Source organism: Protopterus annectens, chromosome 14.part0 (genome assembly GCF_019279795.1).
Source record: "Protopterus annectens isolate FY-2018-M chromosome 14.part0, PAN1.0, whole genome shotgun sequence".
NCBI lineage: Eukaryota > Metazoa > Chordata > Ceratodontiformes > Protopteridae > Protopterus > Protopterus annectens.
In genome coordinates, this window is record NC_056748.1 from 883318517 (window position 1) to 883340198 (window position 21682).

The window sequence follows — 21682 nt, forward strand, 5'->3', positions numbered from 1 at the left end:
TACATATCAACTTGAAAGAGATGTTAGCAGTCCAGTTTGCATTAATAGCTTTCAAGGATTTACTTCTTCCAGGGCAGGTGTTGATTCTAACAGACAACACAACTGTCATGTGGTACATCAACAAGCAAGGCGGAACACATTCTTATCCTCTATGCAGGCAAGCAATGATTTTGTGGGAGACTGCTCTCAGTTTACAGCTAAATCTTCAGGCAAGGTTTCTGCCGGGAGCACAGAACTCCTTAGCAGATGTGTTGAGCAGACAAATTATGGATCCCCACGAGTGGAAATTGGATCCTCATGTATTTCAGAAATTGACAGTGTCATGGGGAACTCCAGACATAGATCTGTTCGCTTCTCCACTAAACCACCAGCTGCCAAAGTTTTGCACAAAAAGGTTTCATCCCACAGCTTGGAAAGTGGATGCTCTTTCTTTCAATTGGAGCAATCTTCATGTGTATGCCTTTCCGCCTCTGCCTCTCCTCCCAAAGGTACTACTGAAGGCCAGACAAGACAAGTCAAGGATGTTTTTGATAGCTCCAGATTGGCCTCGACAGCATTGGTACCCATTACTGAGAAGCCTGGTACGGAAGCCTCCATGGCCTTTGCCTTCGATTCCACACCTGTTGTCTCAGGAGGACAGTCATTTGCTCAATGTCAAGCTTCACTCTCTGCACCTAACAGCCTGGCATATTCTGTTTTGAACCATAGTGGCCCTCCACTTCCACAGCAAGTTTTGAATGTTATTTTGGAAGCTAGAAGGCCTAGTACAAGGAAAGTGTACCCAGATAAATGGAAGAGATTTTTATTTTGGAGTGCAGCAAAGGATTTTGATGTTTCTGAGCCAAATTTAAGTGTGGCTCTTCAATATCTTACTGAGTTACTGGACAAAGGTTTGTCCTTCTCTTCTATTAAGGTTCATGCTGCAGCAATTTCGGCTCACTATGATTGTGACCCACCATTGTTTTCTCATCCTTTGTTCAAGCAATTTCTTAGAGGGGCAAAGAATATAAGACCCCCACGAAGAGCTCCTACTCCTGCTTGGGATCTCAATTTTGTGTTGGAGAAACTCACTCTACAACCTTTTGAGCCTGCAGCTACTACTGAATTAAAGTTTTTATCATGGAAGACTGCTTTTTTGTTGGCTATTACCTCTGCAAGAAGGGTTTCTGAGTTGCAGGCCCTTATGGCGGTTGAACCTTTCTTAATTTTCCATAAGGATAGGGTATCTTTACGTACTAATCCTTCCTTTATGCCTAAAGTGGTTTCTAGTGTGGCTTTAAACCAAACTATTCATTTGCCTACTTTTATGCAAATCCCCAAAATAAAGGGGAAAAGATTTTGCACACTTTAGATGTACACAGGCAGTTGCGATATTATTTGGACAGAACTAAAGGGTTCAGGCAGTCTCAGCAGTTATTTGTTTCTTTTGCTTTGAGTTCTCAGGGCAAGCCTGTGTCAAAACAAACTATTTCTAAGTGGATTGGGTTTTGCATTGCTTTCTGTTATTCCCATCATGGCAAGGAGATTCCAGCTGGGATTAGGCCTCATTCCACTAGGGCTACTGCCACTTCGACAGCTTTTGAGGGGTGGCAACCAAGGATATTTTGGAGGCAGCTACTTGGAGTTCAGTGCATACTTTCTCTAGGCATTATCACCTGCCACTTTACTCTAAATCCAGGGCTGGTTTTGCCACTGCTGTTTTGCAGGGCATTTTGGCAGCTCCTGCTTCCTTATAGTTTGGCCATCCTCCCTTACCTCTGCTTTGGGATTCTACCCAAGTGTAAGGACTGCAGCAATGTGAGATGAAGAACATAGTACAGTTTTGTACCTACCATAAATGTAGATGTTCGAAGATCCACATTGCTGCAGTCCAATTTACCCTCCCTCCTTCCCCTCTGTAGTTAGAGGCGGTTGAGTGGGTTGGGTTGTCAATATGATGTATATTGTATATATTGTACATATTTTTAGTGCTGGGATGGTTGGTTGTTTGTTTGCTGTCTTTTGGTTTTGACCTTTATTTTTAGGGTCTTTTGACATCTGGGGCAAGAAAAGACTGAGGATATGACGTCGGTCATGCGCATTTGTACCCTGACGTCCTGATGTCAGTCAAATGCGCCTTGACCGACGTCAGCCTTATACTTTGATATTCGGGCCGACCGAGGACAGCGGACTACCCAAGTGTAAGGACTGCAGCAATGTGGATCTTCGAACATCTACATTTATGGTAGGTACAAAACTGTACTTTTGCCTTCCACGGCTTTAAACCTTGTTTCAGTAACACACAGCATCAAAGTTTCTCCTCGCTAAAGGGATGGCTTTATTAGGAATTACTTTACCTTCATTCCTCACTTACCTGCTTCTGCAGCTAAACCTGATACCTAGCCACACTGTCAGTTTATAACAACAAATCAGCATCTTTTTTATCTGTCTGTCTGTCTGACTGAGAGCCTGGCATCTGGCATTTTTTGCTTGTCTGGCTTTCAAAAGCTGGAAGTGTGCTAGGTTTTGAAAGACCATTTACTTAGAAATTGAACATTTCATGTTTATGTCCTATAAGTACTCTCTGTATATGTAGGGCTGTAAGATTCATGAGCACAGCTGATGTCCAGTGCAACTGTATAATGGATTGCTTCTATGTTGTCAAACCAAAATATGCCATTTCATATCCGCTACTTTTCATTGCCGTTTTCTTAAAATCTTGAGAAAAGGGTCCTGTCAGTGCATCAAATAAACATGTAAACCCCATTAATATTGTTGACTGAATTTCAGTTTTCTTGCTGATGTTGGCAGTGTTGCACAGAATAATAAAGCCTTGACTAACCATGATGGCCCGGGGCTAAATTAGGGGTCTGGATGCTGGTGGAGTCAATGGCCTGGGAAAGAAAATTGATGAGGCAGTGCCTTTCTGCCCTTTTTGAAGGGTGGCAAGATGCTGTGCTGGAGGCTGACTTTTAAGGTGTGAGCTCTAGTGGTGGGCATGAGCCATGATAAAAGAAGTGGCTTTTACAGTATTAGGAGGGTGGGCAAATTAGGGACACTTCACTATGTAGGTGGGAGCATTTCCCTCATGGTGTTATTGCATACCCACTAAGTAACATAGTACTGTCTGTCTGATGTCACCAGCGATTTAAGAGTTCAAGGATTAACAACGGGTGTCAGAGCCATGGACTAAAACTAAATGCCTTCAGGAAGTCATCCACCCCTGGTAACTATCATATTGACAACACACCCCTTAGAGTTGATCTAGTAGTCAGGGACTAAGGTACACACACAGACAATAATCTAGCCTTTGACCATCGCGTGTCTACAATAGTCAGGAAATCATTCTATGTTGCTCAACATATAAACAAAGGTGTGACATCTAGGTCCAAGGAAGTCATTGTTGTATTCAGCATTCATCAGACCTATCATTGAGTACAGTGTCCCCTTTGGTGTGTACCTAACCAGGCATATCCAACAATTGGAATGTCCACAGAGGTTCCTCACTGTAAGAATACAGGGCATAAGTAAAATGTCCTCTGTAGACTGCCTCAAGGCCCTATCCCTGTATTCTGTCTCATACAGACTGTTGAGGAGGGATCCATGCCTGGCATACAGGATATTGTCAGACCCCACTCTGATGGACCTCCTGCATATCTACAAAACAAACAGCACCAGAATTACCCATTTTAAAGACATAAACCTTGTCTTTGATATTAATAGGACCTGCTGGAGAGACGGGTATGTATCCCAGAGACTACCCTGTCTCTGGAACAGGCTCCCCATCCATGTGAAGCAGAGTTCCTCCCTAACCCAATTCAAGTGCAACTTGGACAATTGGATGCAGAGAAAGAAGTTCATCCCTGGCTTGGCAGCTATATCTCTAATAGACACAGGCAACCTGTAAATGATTCATCTCTCAGGCCCCTACTTGTAAATGTTTCATCTTCCAAGTCCTTGCTTACACTTATCAAGGGTATCGGAACTTGTCAGAGATATGGGATGCATGGCTAGACTTAAAAAGGCCCTTGTGGTAGTTATCCCAGTTAACACCTCTGAACCTATGAAATGGGTGCTTTAGGAGAACAGCCCCTGGCATACTGCAGTGGTCTCATGCTAATATCTTCTTCTCCAACTAAACAGCTACACGAACCCTTAACATTCCTCTGTAAAGGGGAGCTGTTGGACCTAAACCACACCAGAGTTTTTCAGAGTTGAAGGACCAACATCTGATGATCTAACTGCCACTATACCAAAAATAGCCTAGAAAAGTTGCTTGCTAAAATGTCTGCTACACAACATAGATATGCCCAAGAAAGCCTAACAAAAATGATTTGTCTAAAGATGTATTTGAATGCTTTACCCACAGTTAGGGTGACTCACGGTTTGCTCACTACATGCAATTACTTTAAGCAGGGAGCAAGTTTATTGCTCTTAAGTTTAACACATAGCAGTTGACTGTTATTGATGGCTTCTTTCTGACTAACCATTCTGAGGTCACGCTTACTGAAACATGCACATGTTCTGTATGACCAAAAAAACTTGTACCAGTATAATGAACCAAAAAATATTAAACAATATTGGCCCAGCTGAGTGAAGCAATAGTCACCACTGATAAAATATCAAATAAAATACTACTTGAAATGAGCGTACTACATTTTATTTCAATGCTTTCGTCTCTTGGACTTCTTCAGAACAAATGAATAAATTTCAGTAAAAGCACTCATTTTATAACTATTACAATAAAACAATTAAACTAAATAATTAAACACAGCCTTCTGTCTTTTAAAAAACATTTGATGTTAATACCCTCATTTAACCGTGGATTTCTGTCAGCTTTCATTTTAATTTGCCAGTGAATCTCCCTCTGCTCAATGTTGTTTTTAAAATCTCCTCCTCTTAAGTCTGGATAAATTTGTTCTAAAACAGAAAACAAAAACTTTCTGTTGTTCCCACATTCAGTAGAATGTTTGTACAGAGCATTGTTCCTGTCTGTTTTCTTAATTGCATACTGATGCTCTCTAATTCTCTCCTGTAGGGTCATGGTTGTCATCTCTATGTAAAAAGCTGGACACCCACTCTCATAAAGGAAATTATGAATTTTTTTAAAACTCTTATGAATATCAAATAAAGTGACTGTCTTATAATCCGCCTGTTTGTTCAACAACATTAACATACATTGCATAACATACACAACAAAGCATTGCAGGAACTAAGGCAAGCTTAGGACCTTAGAATTATGAAAAGTGACAAGGGTGGGACACTAGTGTTAATGAACAAAGAAAAATATAATCAATGTATGTTAATGTTGAACAGACGGATTATAAGACAATCACTTTATTTGATATTTATAAGAGTTTTAAAAAAAATCATAATTTCCTTTATGATAATTTAATGAGTAAGGTTATTGATTTTGATGATTATAACTTTTGTGTGGTTGACAAACCAAAAATAGGCTATATATATAATCCTATATATATAATCCTTTACACCTTCATCTACAAAAACCCTTACCTTTTCAGCAATAAATGCTCAAAGTATATGTAACAAAATCCCCAACCTCCATGCCTGGCTTCTCCATAACAATCCTGACATACTGTCAATATCCGAAACATGGCTAAAACCCTCCGTAAAAGATTCTGAAATAACTTCCCCCCAACTACAATATCATCAGGAGAGACAGAACCCATAAAAAAGGAGGTAGAGTAGCTCTACTCTACTCCTCTTCCTTTGCAGTCACTTCATATTCTAAGCCAATTCCCCAATTTGCCAATGCTGAACTACTCCTAGCCCTACTCCACCTAAACAAGCATAAAACAATATGCTTAGCCTCCCTCTATATCCCTCCTGGTGATAACATACCTATTCTTGAGGACATTCTGTCTTGGCTGTCCGCCAGCATTACTAATGAAACTGTTATCCTAGGTGACGTTAACATCAACTGGTCCTCCGTCCAATGCCCAACAAATCCCCTAAATATAAACCTCTATAACTTTCACCAGTTAATCAACTCAATAACCAAACCATCTAAGGACCATTCCTCTGGAAGCACCCTAGACTGGATTCTGGTATCACACCCACACCTTATCTCAAGTAGTGGTACACTCCCCGACTCTCTCAGTGACCACTTTCCTACTTCCGCTCACCGTCACTCTCCTTTTCTACAGCTTCCACATACCACCATCTCTGTATGCTCCTTAATAAACTTTAACCCCAACACCTTCTCTGACTTACTTGAACAATTTAACTGGAGTCCCCTAAATACACTACCCCTAGACAAAGCTGTCACCTATTTTAATACATCATTTCTAAACCTTCTAGACACCTTGGCCCCCCTAAGAACAAAAAGAATCAAGAGCAAAACCATCCCATGGTTATTCAAAGATACCTTAGCTGTCATGCGCCTCCGTGATAAAGCCTTGAAAAACTACTATAAAAACAAAACCCCAGCCACCCTAAATGAATACAGAATACTCCACAACAGAGTTAAGAAACTTATCACTTCTGACTGCAAATCCTACTATATCACCCTCCAAAATAATCACAAGACTAACCCAAAAAAATTCTGGGATAGTATCTCCTCCCTCTTCAACCCTGGCAAAAAGGAAAACCCACACCCTGATCACAATACTTCTGATACCGACTTAGCCTTCCAATTTAACAGCTTCTTCATTGACTCCATATCTAAATTAACATCATCATTCATAAATAACTCCATTCATCCAGCTACAATTCCCACTACCCCTTCCTCCTCAGGATCTTCCACCTCCCTCTCTTCTCTCTCAAACCCATACCTGTATCTACTATAAAAAATTCCTTCTAAAATTAAAACCTTACTCTAATGCCCCTGATAATATCCCTTCCTTCTTCCTAAAGACAGCTGCTGAAGCAATTGCCTCCCCCATCTGTATACTTATAAACCGGTCAATCCAAGAAGGTTATGTACCCCAAATTTGGAAAAAAGCCTACATTATTCCCCTCCACAAAGGAGGAAACAACAATAACATCTCCAACTTTAGACCTATCGCCATCTTATCTCCCTTCTCTAAACTACTTGAAAAATGTATCCACATACACATACAACTATTACCATACCTCATCAAGAGCCACCTACTAACCCCAACACAACATGGATTCAGACCCGGTCACAGCACTTCTACTGCACTACTCTCCTTCCTTGAAACTATAAATAAGGCTAGAGACTCTAACTGCATTGTCTCCACTCTCCTCTTAGACCTTTCTAAGGCCTTCGATACCATCTCCCATTCCCTCCTGCTGACCAAACTCTGTAACCTACACCTTTCACCCTCTTGCATCAACTGGTTTTCCAGTTACCTTTCCAACAGGCAACAGTCTGTCAAATGGAAAAAATCTACCTCTTCTTTCCTCAACACTGACACTGGTGTACCCCAAGGTTCCATATTAGGTCCCTTACTGTTCAACATCTTCATTAATGACTTCCACCACAATATCCCAAATGCTAAAATAGTCCAATATGCAGACGATTCTACTATTATCTGTGCTGCAAACTCATGATGCCTTCTCAACCACTGAAAAATGGATGCATGATAACCATCTAGCTCTCAATCCATCAAAAACCAAACTCATGTTATTCACCCCATCCAAAAGCATAACTATCGATATAAATTCCTTCCTCATAACCAGTCAAAACAACACATCCCTAGAAATTGTTTCCAGTATTCGGAGCTCTTATCGATAATCAGCTTACATTTGATTCCCATATACAAACAAACATTAAAACAACACATCGGAGAGTGACCGCCATATTCGCTTCCTCTCCCCATCCACTAGATTCCTCCTATCTACCACATACCTTCTCTCCTTTATGGTGCCCCACTCTTAACCAACCTAAAATCCTCTATCAAAACAAAATTCTCCTCCTGCTACAACAAAATCGCTAAATTCACCACTGGGCACAGATCCTCCTCCCATCACTGTACTGCCCTCCACAAACTAAACTGGCTAGAGCTCCCCAACTACCTTATCTACACTCAACTAATTCATGCACATAAGCTCATTTTCAAGCCCTCACTCTGCCCCTCACTCGCCTCAACCTTCACCATGCACCAACCTAGCAGACCCATAAGAACCAGCACTCAGAACCTAATTGAACTCCACAAACCAGCCCGTCCAGCAGGCAAACTCTTACTCTCCTTTTCCCTTGCCCATCTCTGGAACTCACTCCCACCTCATATCCGCAGTACCAGCAGCCTTCCCATCTTTAAATCTCTCCTCCACTCACATTTATCATCTCTCTGGGAATGCTTATGTTCCCATCCTGCATAACATCACCAGCTACTACCTTACCCCCACAGTCTATAAACTCATCCCTCCTATAGGAACATACACATTGTAATTAATCTCTTATGTTAATACCTCCTACTAACTATTGTCTTACTTAACACTTTTTTTTCTTTTCTTTCTCAAGTAAACATAGAGACTATAAAATTGTAAACGTATATGAATTGTTGCATATGCTCTTCTGTGTTTTCCTGTTGCATTAACATTTACTTGTGCTTATATGTACTATTCTGACACTTTAACAAACCGAACTGTTATGCTGTTTTATTGTATTTTACTTTTATTCTTTACTTGTATATTTGATATTGTATCTATGGAGCTTTTCTCCCCAGGACTCCATTGAAAATGGGCTCATTCGGCCCAATGGACCATTCTGGCAAACAAACTTCAAATAAATAAAATAAATATATATATATATATATAGAGAGAGAGAGAGAGAGAGAGAGAGAGAGATCAATCTATATAATATAGCTAGTAAATCTGTGTCAGACTTTCCTAGGTGTGTGTGTGTAAGTAAAATCTCAGAGTGTATGTGTCAGCTGTTTGGAGCAGGAACACGAAGCACTGGTTTCACAGAGAGGGTGCTGGAGAACTTGGCTTGGACACTCAGCTGAGATCTCAACTCTATAACTGTGATCATACCATAGATAATTTGAGGAGACTAGTGTAAGGGATGCAGCATTTAGGAAATGCCTCTATCCATTAGTGGTGTGAGGGGCAATCCTGGAGTACATTTTCTATTACCAGTCCTTAGATTCAAGTTGCATTTGAATATGGACAGGGATGAGCTTTGTTTTACTTGAATGGCTAGCCTGTAACACCCTGCCGCTCCAGCAGCAGCCCCCTTCCCAGCCACTCCAGTGTTCCATTACTTGGCTATTTCTCCTCAGTTACCATAAACACTGTCCAAACCTGTCAGCGTGAATACTGTTTTCTTATTTACTTCTACAATGATTACAGAAACTGAAATAAAATAGCACAAATACTGAGCCATTTGCTAAACAAACAATACAATCTTGCAATGAAAACAGACTTAGCATGAGCAGTAAACTTCTCTGCCTTTGAAACTCATATTCATTGATAGGGCATGAAAACCCACATTCATTTTGCATCTGGCCAGTGGAGGACTAAGCTTACGTCTGGGCTGTTTTAAATTTGTAGTTTTGAATAGTCTTCTAGTAAGCAATGAAACAACATGTATGAACCGATGACAACAAAACTACCAGTTTCAGAAAATCTCTACCATAAAAGGTCACTCAAACTTCTGTCATTACAATCCACCAGTATCAGTAAATATGCAAAATCTTTGCAGAAGTAAAGTCATCCAAATAATTCCACAATGTATCTATAACTAATGAAGTTTCATGTACAAGTAAAGTGCATGTTGCCCTTGATGAATAAATTGCCTATTTATTTATTTATTTATTTATATTTGTTTACTGGGAAGTTCCAACTGGACGCAAGTTCTTTTTCAGCGGATGCCCGGGGAGAAAAGCTCCCCATCATGTACATGATAAATAGAGATACAAAGTTGCAGCAATAGTAATAAGATATTGATTATCAACAGTATGTACAGTAAATTTTTGCAAGTTAAGATAGTTTCTTGTAGTTTTTAATATTAGTAACAAAGTTGTCAGACAAGATTTTAAAGTATGTAAAGACAACTTGCTAATTCTCACTGTGGTTAGTAGTGGCAGTAGTATAGTTGGGTTAAGAGTCTAGGTGGGGGGGGGTAAGGCTGGGGGTGTTAGTCTGGATTACAACAAGGACAAAGCCAGTGCAAATTTAAGTGGAATTTGAGTGCAGTCTTGAAAAGGCTGCTGGAAGATAGAGTAGTTATAGAGGGCGGAAGATTGTTTCAAAGTTTAGATATTGTACATGAAAATATAGCTTCTCCTGCTGAGTTTTTGGGTTTGATAACAGTGAGTTGATTTTTGTTGCTTGATCTTAGGGGCCTAGTGGAGTGGTAGGGTTGGAGAAGGGTTTGAAGGGAAGGGAAGGGATGTTATGGGGGTGGTTAATAAGTGTATGAGCGAGGGTGAGTTGATTAAAGTGAAGGAGTTGTGGGAGTTCTAGCCAGTTTAGTTTTTTAAGGGAGATACAATGATGGCTGCGGTAGGAGGTTTCAGTGACAAATTTAGCAATTTTGTTGTAACAAGCATCCAGCTTGTGTAGGTCTGTCTGTCTAAGGTTGGTAAGTATGGGGGATGCATAGAGTAGGGTGAAGATTAGCTGGGAATTGGCTTTGGAGATTCTAGCTGCCTTGGTTAGGAAATGGCGGCTTCAATATAATGCACCAAGTTTCTTGTGAACTTTTTTTATTGTGAGAGATATGTGGGTGTCAAATCTAAGTTTGTTGTCTATTTCCACACCAAGTAATTTTGTGTGTTCTGATGGAGAGATGATGGTATTGTCTTTGGCAAGAATGTTGAAGGGGGGAGTGTTTTGTGTGGCTTTGGAAGGTTGGAACAGGAGAGGTTTTGTCTTACTTGGGTTGAGTAGGAACTGTGCATTGGATAGCCAGCTTTCTACAGAAGAGAATGATTCCTGTGTGATTTGTTGTAGTTCTGGTAGAGTGGTGGCTGAGCAGATGAGAGTAGAGTCATCTGCGTACTGTATAAGAGATGCTTGTGTGGTGACAGTATGTAGGTTGTTAGTGAAAAGTGAGAATAGCAGAGGGCCAAGGATAGACCCTTGGGGAGCTCCGAGAGTAACTGGGAGGCGAGGTGATAGGTTATCGTCCCAGATTACTGATTGCTGATGTCCGTGTAGATAGCTGTGGAACCAGTTACAGGCTGATTGTGAGAAGGATAGGTTGGGGAGAGTAGAGAGTAGTAGCTCATGAGATACCATGTCAAAGGCCTTTGAGAGATGTAGAAATACGGCAGTAGAGAAGAGGCCATTGTTTTTGTGATGAAGTATAGTTGGTGAAGGAGAGCAGAGCAGAGGTAGTGCTGTGATATGGCCTGAAACCATGTTGGGTTTTGGAGAGGAGATTATTAGCTAGGAGGTAGTTGGAGACCTGGGTGTTGATACATTTTTCAAATATCTTGGAGAGAGGAGAGAGGATAGCAATGGGGCGGTAATTGGAGAGGGGTACCTTTGTTGAGGGAAATAATGTGGGATATTTTTCACATCAAGGGAACATAGCCTTCTGTTATGGAACGGTTAATTAGAATTGAAATCGGGTAGGCTAGTGTATCAGCTGCAATTTTCAAGTATTCGGAGGTGAGGTTGTCAGTTGCGAGTTTGGTGGGATTAAGTTTTGACAATAGTCTTTTTATGTTGGAGGTAGGTACTGAGGTGAAGAAGAAAAGAGGAGTGGGAGGTTTTGGGTTATGAGTTGGGGGGCTGTTGTAGGGAAGTGTTTGTTTAGAGATGTTATAGTTTCAATGAAGTGTTTGTTGAAGGATTCAGCAATACTGCTGGAGGAGGGGGGAATGGATGGCTAGGGGGTATCAACCTTCCCTGGGTGGAGGATAGTGTTAATAGTGGACCCAAATTGCTTAGGGTTGTGTTTGGTAGAGTTTAGGGTGGATTTATAGTAGAGGGATTTGTATGATTTTATTTGCTTTTTGGCTTTATTGCGCAGTTCAAGGAACGATTGCCAATCTGAGTTATGTTTTGTTAGTCACCAGTGCTCCCAGGCCTTATCTCTGGATTTCATTAGGGTTCTGGTGGTCTTTTGTAACCATGGGGGATGCCTGGATCTGACTTTGGCATTTCTTACAGGAGCATGGGTGTTTAGGATGGAGAGGAAGGTACTGATGAAGAAGTGGACAGCCTCATCTAAGGTGAGGTATTTTAGTGGTGACCAGTTAATTTTTTGCAGGGAGGAGATGAAGGAGTTGGGGTTGAAGTTGGACTTGTTCCGTATTTGCCTGTTGATAATGGGCTTGGGACTATTTGTGTGGTGCCGAATTAGGAAAGTGGGGGAGTGGTCACTAAGACTGTTAGGTAAGCAGCCTGCTAGGTAAGAATGAGGGGCTTTGTTGACTAGGATCCAGTCAAGTAAGGTATGATAGTTAGGGTTTTTGTTGATTCGGGTAGGGGATTGGATGAGTTGAGTGAACCCATGGAGATTAAGGTGAATGGCTGGGAGATTGTTATTACAGGATAGCCAGTTGATGTTAAAGTCACCGAGAATGATGGTTTCCTGGGGTAGAGATAGAGTATCCCAGCTAAAGAGATTTTCTAGGGGTGTAATATTTTGCCCTGGTGGGAAATAGCATCCTATGATATTGATTGTTTTGTTTGGATTTAGTTTGAGATTGGCATAAAGGATTTCTTCATTGTGGTGAGGGGCAGATGTGTTCAGGAGTTGAATATTGAGGTGGTGTTTAAATATCAATGCTACACCACCTCCTTTTTTGGACAGTCTGTCTATGTGAAGGATGTTGTATTCAGGTGGAAGCATTTCCTCACGTTTGATGTGAGGTTTGAGCCAGGTTTCAGTTAGGAAGAGAATATCTGAGGAATATATGCTTATGCTGGCATGTAGTTCTTGGATTTTATTGCATATGCTTCTGATGTTTAGGGACATTATAAGAAGGTCTGTTGTTTTTTTGTTGGCTAGAAGTTGAGTTGGGGGGGGGGGTACTTGGACTAGGGTTTGTGGTTGAGTTGGATTTGGGAGGACCAGAGTTTGGATGGATGTCTCCAGTGAGGGCTAGTTTATAGAGGGTGTTTAGGATATGTTTTATATACATAGTAAATTGCTTATGTATCTTAGGGATATTTTATTTTTACGTGTGTTAGGTGTTTGGTAATGGAGTGTGTGTACTGGGAGGATATTTCTGGTGACAGGGGTTGTGCAGTTATAATGTAAATGTTTGAGAGAGGGTGTTGAGAGAGTACAGTGGAAGTTGTTGGGGCATGTGACTGTGGAGTCTTGGTAGGATGTAATGTGAGCTATAACTACACAGGTTAGGATTGTTATTATATTAGGTAGTAGCATGATTGTGTTGGATGTAGGGAGAGGGGGTGACTAGTGGTGTAGCCTAATTGGTAGTAATTAGGGGTGGGGTTAAGGCTAAGAATAAATGTAGAGGTTCTGGGGGTGGGTGGAAATAGGGGGCAGGGAAAGGAGCGAAGTGAGTGTAGGGAAAGGAGCGAAGTGAGCGTAGCGAACGGAGCGGGCTAGAACCCCCCAGGCTAAAGATTGCAGAGTAAGTGTCTAAATAGCCAAACTGTTAGGAGTTATTTGAATCTAGTAGGGAAAAACAATCTATAAACCTGATTTCAGCTGTTTTCTTTCTGGGTAGATACCTAGTTTGAAGCAGACAAAAAGTGGCAGTTTAAGTACCTTTTTGCCTCTATTTTACAAGTGGGCAATTCCAGCGTATCTACTGGGTTACCTTTTTTTCACCGAGAGCTTTATCTTGGTTTACTAATAACTAAAAAGAAAAAAAATTAACTGGGGAATGTACTTACAGCTCATGGGGGTGGGGAGCAGCTGATGTCCGTAGCCGTGGGTAGAGCCAGTTATTTCTGCTTTACATCAGGTACTTTCTACAGTAGCAGGCTAAGAGGGAAACGTAGCTAGACACCTACAGTAACTTATTTTCTTTTTAAAGCCCTTGAGTCCTTGTGACTGGTTTCTTCACTGAAGATGCGGTCAATGGCCAAGGATTCAGCAAGTGGGGGACTGAGAGAGAACCCGTTTGCAGGGACAGTAGTCACTAAATGAAAAGATAGAGACAAAAAGAATTATTACATTACGGTCTCTGAAAGGGGAATGAGAGAGAAGTGCTGTAAAAAGTCATTGAAAGAATAAATTATCACCCTGGCAGGAAGGGTATTGGGTTTAAGAGTAGTAGCACGTTACACTATTTACACAGGTACAAAGTGTTTAGTAAAAAAGGCTCAGGACTCTATTATACATTCGCATATGAAGCCCTTGACATAAAAAAAACACCTTACTTAGTGTTATGTACCAGATAATTTAGGTAGCCCATGAATTTAAAGACACAGTTCTATCACAGATATAGAGCAGTAGTAAACTATCACAACAGTACTTAAATATCACAACACAGACATTTACTTATCTACATTGCTATAATATTTCTCATGGTACAGCAGTTAAAACCACTAAGGATCGCTCTAACTTGTCAGCAAAACAGGACTTTTAGCTATAATATGGTGTTCTGTATATTAATTTATGCTTTCCTTCAAACTGAATCACAGAACACTCAGTCAGACTGCTTAGCGTCTATTTTAACTAAAAGGTATGTACTAAACAAAAGTGATGAGGAGCAGCAACCCAGTTTGATACTATGGCATCTGTAAGTGCTAGCAGCACGAAGCACACTAAGCACCAAGTCAGGCTGAAAAATTATATTTTGTAACACTTTATCTACAACTTCTATAAATAAAAGACCAGTTCTGCAACAGTAGCAATGTTGACAGTAACAAAGCAATAGAACAATTGAGTTTGTAGAGACCTTAGCTGCAATATAAAAAGTAAAGCTCAAACACTTACAATTATGTTACATTAAACCAGTAATCATCAGGTCTGCCTCTTAGTATAGGCATGAAAGTCACCTTACATGACCTGAAAGGATTGGTGGTGGCCTATGTGGCCACATCCTAGCAGGAGACACAGGATCCTCTTCTGAAAGTAGCCAAAAGGGATGTCCCATCATCTCCCAATATCAGTTCCAGAGGCTGGTGTTATCTGATGTCCATCAGCAAATGCCTGCCCCTTTCCAGTATTGTGAAAGGCACAAATTACCAAGTCACAGAAGTGTCAGGTCCTGAGCATCAGGCCACCAAAGGTGCAGCCTGACCATGGTGTCAACCATGAAAGTGACTGATGGCTGGGTTTTGTGTTTTGGACTGGTCTGACATTTGGCAATGACCCCCTGCCCTATTCCATTCAGATACTTTTCTCCTTTTTGTGCCATTCCTCATACATTGTGCATTGCCCAACTGTCCCCATGTTGAGCAGCCATATTTTTTGTGTACATGCCACCATGTCTATTTCTTGCTCGTGGGTTATATAGGTTAGTCTTACCCCTCTATATGCTACTCTCCCTCTTTCCCAAACATTCTCCTTGAGCCACCCCACCACACCTTCTTCTTTATATGTTGAAAATGGACACCTCTACCCAACATAAAATAGCCCTTCTCTCCAGTGACATGTTAAGTTAGAACATAATGGCATACATTTGCGTTTCAGACTTTCCACCCTTTCGAAAATTCCTGCTAATGCAAAACCTGTTATTCTATCAACTTTCTAATTTTTAAGAGCAATATTTAAAATTTGTCCCACTTTTATTTATGGCTTTTTCCAGATTTCTTCCTGCAAGAGATTGAGAGGTATGTTAACATTACAGCCTGCACCGCAAACAAGAGCTGAAAACAGTTTCATCACATAAATGAGTAAACAAACTCTGTACACACATCTCATGATTCTTAAAATTCTTCCTCTGATTTAAGGTTTCGGTGTCACAACTAAACTATGAAATGTCCATACAGTTTTAGGAAAGGATGAACCTTCCCCCACTGACCTTGGTCCCCAGGCCCCATGACCTCAGGGTCTAACTTTATTCTTTTTACAGACACTGAGTGCTATATACAGATTATGGAGAGTTTACATTTTTAGATTTTTTTGTATAGGCTGTCAGAAAATTTATGAAGAGTCGGCATCCCTACCATAGAATAAAACAATAAGTCATCTGGCTCCCAAATATAAAAGTAGTCAAGGACCCTGCTGCTAAGGATGGATGTGCCTGTCCTAAAACAGAATACTGGTTCCTTTAATTGCATAAATAAGTATACCAACTGTGTTTTTACCGGGTACCTGTCAAATCTTTGAACGCTCAAAATTTTGAACATTACATGGTCGAGACCAAACGTTCAAAATTTTTAGTGCTCGAAGATAGACTTTCAACGGCACCATACAGTGCAGATCGGGAGAATTTCCCTTTTCTGTATTGAAGTGCAGTCTTGGAGTTGGTATATTTAAGTAGGGGGGTGTGGGGGGTGCAGAAGAGCTTGCCCCCCTGCCTACACCGTTAAAGTGCTTTTTTCTGTGTTATCTTTTTTTTTTTTTTTTTTTTTATGTTCGAACATCCAGATGTCGAACATTTGGTCTCAATCATGTAATGTTCGACATTTTGGATGTTCAAACATTTAGCATAGACCCTTTTTACCATACACCTCCCATTACTTTTAATCTAAAGCTCTTGCCATCACTAACTGTGCACTATCCATTTTTGTGGTTTAATGTTATTTGTCAGTGTTTATTGCTATATGAAATTCTTTGATCTCACTCTTACACACACACACTCTCTTCTGCTTTAATGCACACATTCTCACACACACACACACACTCTCTCTCTTCTGCTTTAATGCATACACACACACACACACACACACACATACACACACAGACACACACTTGTTTTGTTTCATTTTTTGCACTTGCTAAACAGCAAAAGCCCTGCTTAGCAAGTGTAAGATAACATCTCAATCGATGTGTCACAATACTCGCATACACTCTCTCATGCATGCACTCATGTTTTTTTATTTTCATTTTTTTTCTTAATTCACACTCGCTAAACAACAAACGCGCTGCTTAGCGAGTGGAAAATAATGGAGGACATTACTTTTTTCTTTCAGTCCAATCTCCTTCAAGGACCAGCAGGATAACCTCTCCGATCTCTGCATCAAAGGCTAGTTAGGAAAACTATGATATAACAGTGAAAGAAGCTGCACACTGAAGCACATCCTTGTTTACAGCTTTAATAGTGTCTGCTATTCCTGTATTATTATTATATTATTTTCTAACTTTAGTCTTTAATGATTTCACACTAATTTGTCAGTATACTATTATTTTATAAAAAAAAAAAAAAAAAAAAAAAAACGGATCAAAAGTAAGAGGCAAAAATTTGGTTATTCTGTGAAAACGGTTCAGTTCAGAGGTGTGCGGTCTGATGTTACTTGTTGTTATCAAGTCAGCTTGTATGTGTACATGTATTTCCTGAAAGCAGATCTAAATCCACAATGTATGACTAATAATCACAAAGCAGCTTAAACCAAAAATGAAAGACTCCAAATGAGTGAACGGTTGCCTAAAGAAGACTGCCAACAGAATATGTTGTGTCTTTCGGCTTTTCCCGGTTAGGGGTCGCTACAGCGGACCTCCGGTACGCTAATGATTGGCAGTAGATTTTTACGTGCCGAGTTGCCAGCTCTGACGCACAACCTTCAACGAAGGTACACCCATTCATGCATGTCTCCACACAGAAGACACTCTAGCTGAGAATCGAACGGGACAACGTCTTACTGTGAGGCGACAACGCTACCGCAGCACCACCACCGCAGTACTGCCAACAGAATATAAATAGTGTAATTAGCCCTTTCTTTTGGGCAGTCTCCTTTAGGCAACCGCTCTCCCATTTGTAAAATAAATTTACTGTATTTCAGAAACAGCTAACCTCTTTAACAATAAATCAGTGACTTTTGTAAGGGAATAAGCCACCTGCAATCCCCACACTGAAGACTTCAATCTCGTTTCCCGCTTAATTAAGTTTTGACTTTGGCTAACCACAGCTCACAAAGAAGAGTTGCAAAAAGTTAATTACCGTATTTACCAGAATTGTTTGGGTGCAGATGTAAAGACTAATGAATGTAAGGCCAAGACCTCTAAAAATAAAGGTAACGTTTATCTTTTTTGCAAAGAGAAAAGCAAAAGCAAGTATGTGAATGTCCAACAATGAGAAACATGCTGCAGGCAACACTAGCATACAAAAGTTGTTCCACACTGCAAGGAGAGGCATGGGAAGGACAAATGAGCACTGATTACATCACAAAATGGGAGTATCTATGCATTTTTTTCTTTAGAGTGCAAATAGAGCATTGCAATGTCAGTTTGGGAAGAGGGAACATCAAGCCAAGTACAAATAGTTTACTGCAGTCCTGACGTCAGCATTTTGGAGAATACAGCAAGTATTTGCACAGTATGGATTGCCTCAGAGGTGATCTTTGCTTAACATACAAGGCCATGTCAAACCCAGAGCTGTTGGGCATGCTACACTTAAAGAAATCCCAATCCCTCAGAGCCACACGCTCCAGGGATCTAAACCTTGTCATCACAATAAACAAAACATGCTGTAGAGATAGGTTCCTGACCCAGAGACTCCCCAAACTCTGGAATAGATTGCCCATACATGTCAAGCAGAGTGCCTCTTTGGTCCTCTTCAAAAGGAACCTTGACGATTGGATGGGAGAAAGGAAATTTACCCCGGGGATCACGTCAGTCACCCTGCTAGACAGGGGTCCAGGGAAGTAAATAGTGTGGGAAGAAATAGCCAGGGAATTGTTATGGCTAGGCTTGTATAGGCCCTAGGGCTGATAGCCTAGTACCAACCTATGAACCTATGGGTAAGGCTCAGTACTTTCCTTGTAAAACATTTGGATTAACAACAGTTTCAAAATGTTGCAGTTAGTTGATTTTAACAGCATCGGAAAACGGGGACAAAAAGTGCAGAAGTGTTGAGCATTTCTGAACAGAATCCTGTTGTTCTCCTTTAAAAACACCACCACCATAGAGTTTTATTTTATTTTTGTTCTGCCATGGAGCTAGGCAAGATGGTCCTGTAAAATTGGGGCGGGGTGCTCCCTCCCCCTCGCTCTATGGTTCCGACGCCATGCATTTAGAGTACTTATATATTTTCCACCTTCATACCAAAATAATTTTATGTTCGTGTTTATTGTAATCCATCTGGTTTCTTTGTTCTCTGACGGCAGAACCTGGATGTTTGAAAAATAAGTTTTACTGGGCTTCCCAGTGAAGGAGATTTATGAATTATAGACAATGTTTCAAACACGCTTTCTTACCAATGAAGTGGTCAAGCATTATCTTAGATTTGTATATTTTGCATCAGTTGGTTGGTTATCCAAAAGCAGTGTCTGAAAGCAATCCCATCAGATTGTAGGCCTCCCTGCACCTTTAGAAAGGAGGATGAGATGAACAGCTCAGAGATGAATACATGCTATATAAAACCATGCCTGATTTGGCCACTTATTAAACAACAGCCATGTTTTAGATTCATGTCCTTTTGCCAGAACATTTTCCCTCCCAGGAGAATGACCCCCATATTTTCACATGTTAAAGAAAGTGACTTAGCAGTTTCTCCCCTCTGAGGTTTATATTTGGTAGTCGGGTACAAACCATGTTGAGGCTGAATGAAATCTTATGATACTTTATGAATTTGCCTCACTTGCTCTGGCACCATTTCATTTATCATATGTGAAAGTCTTTTGTCAAGGAAAACACACTGTAAGGTACCTGTTGCTCTTTTTGTTTGTTACCCGATGAGGTTTTAATTCTTTTTATATTCAGAATTCACAGCACTTTAACTTTGTGTTGTCGTGTAAAGCTGCACATTCTTTTCCTCCATTAGCTCTGCAAAACTATTAAGCCTTTAGTAGCCTGAAACTGAATAACCTATTAACTGCATTGACCAACTTTTATAATTAGCTAAGCTTTACAATCTAGGGAATATAACAGTCTGTTGGACTCAGAAAAAGAAGACCAGACCTGAAAGTAATAAAATATCACTTCAAACAAGGCTAAGCTATTCCAATTCATTATTTCTCCTTGTGTAAGAGCTTTTAATTGGGGGTGTAAAGCATTTGTAAGAAACAAATATGGGATAGTCATTCCTAAAAAATAAATTCAGTGATATTTTTTACTAGGACTGTCAAACTTGCCAGTATTTCCCAGTACTTTCTTTGCAAGTGAATAGGACTGTGATTTTGTGATTTGACAAGACAGAGTGGGGCATTGTACTGTCATTAGCTGTGCCCTCACAGTGCATTATGGGAAAGAAGTAAATTTCCAAGAAAATAAAATCATGTCATCACATATGCCTTACTGAGGGCATTCGAGGTTAAAAGTTATCATGTTGCAGATAGATCTGGATTGTGTAACTTCAAGGCAAATGAAAAAAAAATATTTATAGTTTTTCAATATCTGCCTGTAGTGGTCCTTTAAGTAGTGGCTATAGCACCAGAAATTAAAGTACCCTCATTACCACAGGTTCATGGCTGGAGAGCTCCATACCATTTTTACTGCATTTCTGCCATCCAGCTCTTCTTTCAGTCAGAATAGTAGAGCAGAGAGTGATAATCCAGGACTAGACACGTCAGGCTATGCATAACATCTCATAAATGCAGATGTCATGGTGTAGCATGACATGTGAGGTTCAGTCCTTACCTCCTATCAGTGCTTGTATGAAGTTTGCATGTTTCCCTGTGTCTGTGTGGGGTTTTCTCCCCAGGTTCTCTTGTTACCTTTCATATCTCAAAAGCATGCTGGCTGATTTTGTCATTGCTTTTGAAGCTGTGGCTGAAAAGTGTCGAAGGACAGTTCTCTTAGCCAGTTAGCAGATAGTTAAGGTAACAAAAAAAAAAAAAAAAAACAGTTCACAGGTGTCTGTCACAACTCTAAACTTGATTCCATGTATTTTTCAGCTAATGACTGCTGTAAACTATGCTTATTGATTCATTTTCTAATGCTAATTTCTTATTCAGCATAAGGCTGGAGTTGGAGTATATTTAAGCAAGCAACATGCATAAAGCATGATGAATGGGATGCCCTTCTTAAGACAGGTACATGTACATACATATAAATACTTATGAGCCATCCAGAGGACCTCCATTTCACATCTTGACATATATTAAGTATGTGGGAGGTAAATTGCAGTCCCAGTAAAAATCTGCAGACACAGAAAAGACATGTAGGCTTTACACAGAAGGCATTCTAGCCAGGAAATAAACCTAAGAACTAAGTACTCTCAGTGATCAACACCCTGGAAAATGCCTTGTTTTACCATCGTTCAGAGTTCACATTTTCATTTTGTAGCAGTCTGTGTAAGTGGGATAAAGCAAGTTTTAAACATTGTTTCCTTGATTTGGCCAGGTAGATTATGCTAATGTTAAATAAAAATAGATGGATTAAATATAGATGTAATCAGAAATTTGACTGCACATTTTAATCAGTCTTATATTCTTAAAAAATTGTAAACCTTGTCACAGTCTTAACACAGCAAGTTAATATATCTACATGTTTTGTGTGACACAATGTTTCTGTGGTGCAAGCATTAACATAAGAAATTGGTTTACGCTTTTGAAGGCCCGTACTATCTGAGGGCACCCTCAATCCACATTTCAGCAGCTTTGCCAGAGTACAGTAAGGTTAATCTTTGAACAGCCATTCAGGAACTGAGCCTGCTAATATGCTTGAGCAAGAGTGTTGCAGCCGTCACCTTTAACATCTGCTGGTGCCAGACATAATCCACATAATCTATGGTCTCTCTACTTGGACAGTGTGTAATTCATGTAAGGTAGGAAGTTAGGGTATGATGAATAC

At 40.3% G+C, this 21682-nt stretch overlaps 1 protein-coding gene across 2 annotated transcripts in view; it reads left to right on the forward strand.

The window, feature by feature from the left end:
* Positions 1 to 21682, forward strand: part of LOC122789315 (protein FRA10AC1 homolog) — a 768378-nt gene that overhangs the window by 576243 nt on the left and 170453 nt on the right. The window lies entirely within an intron of this gene.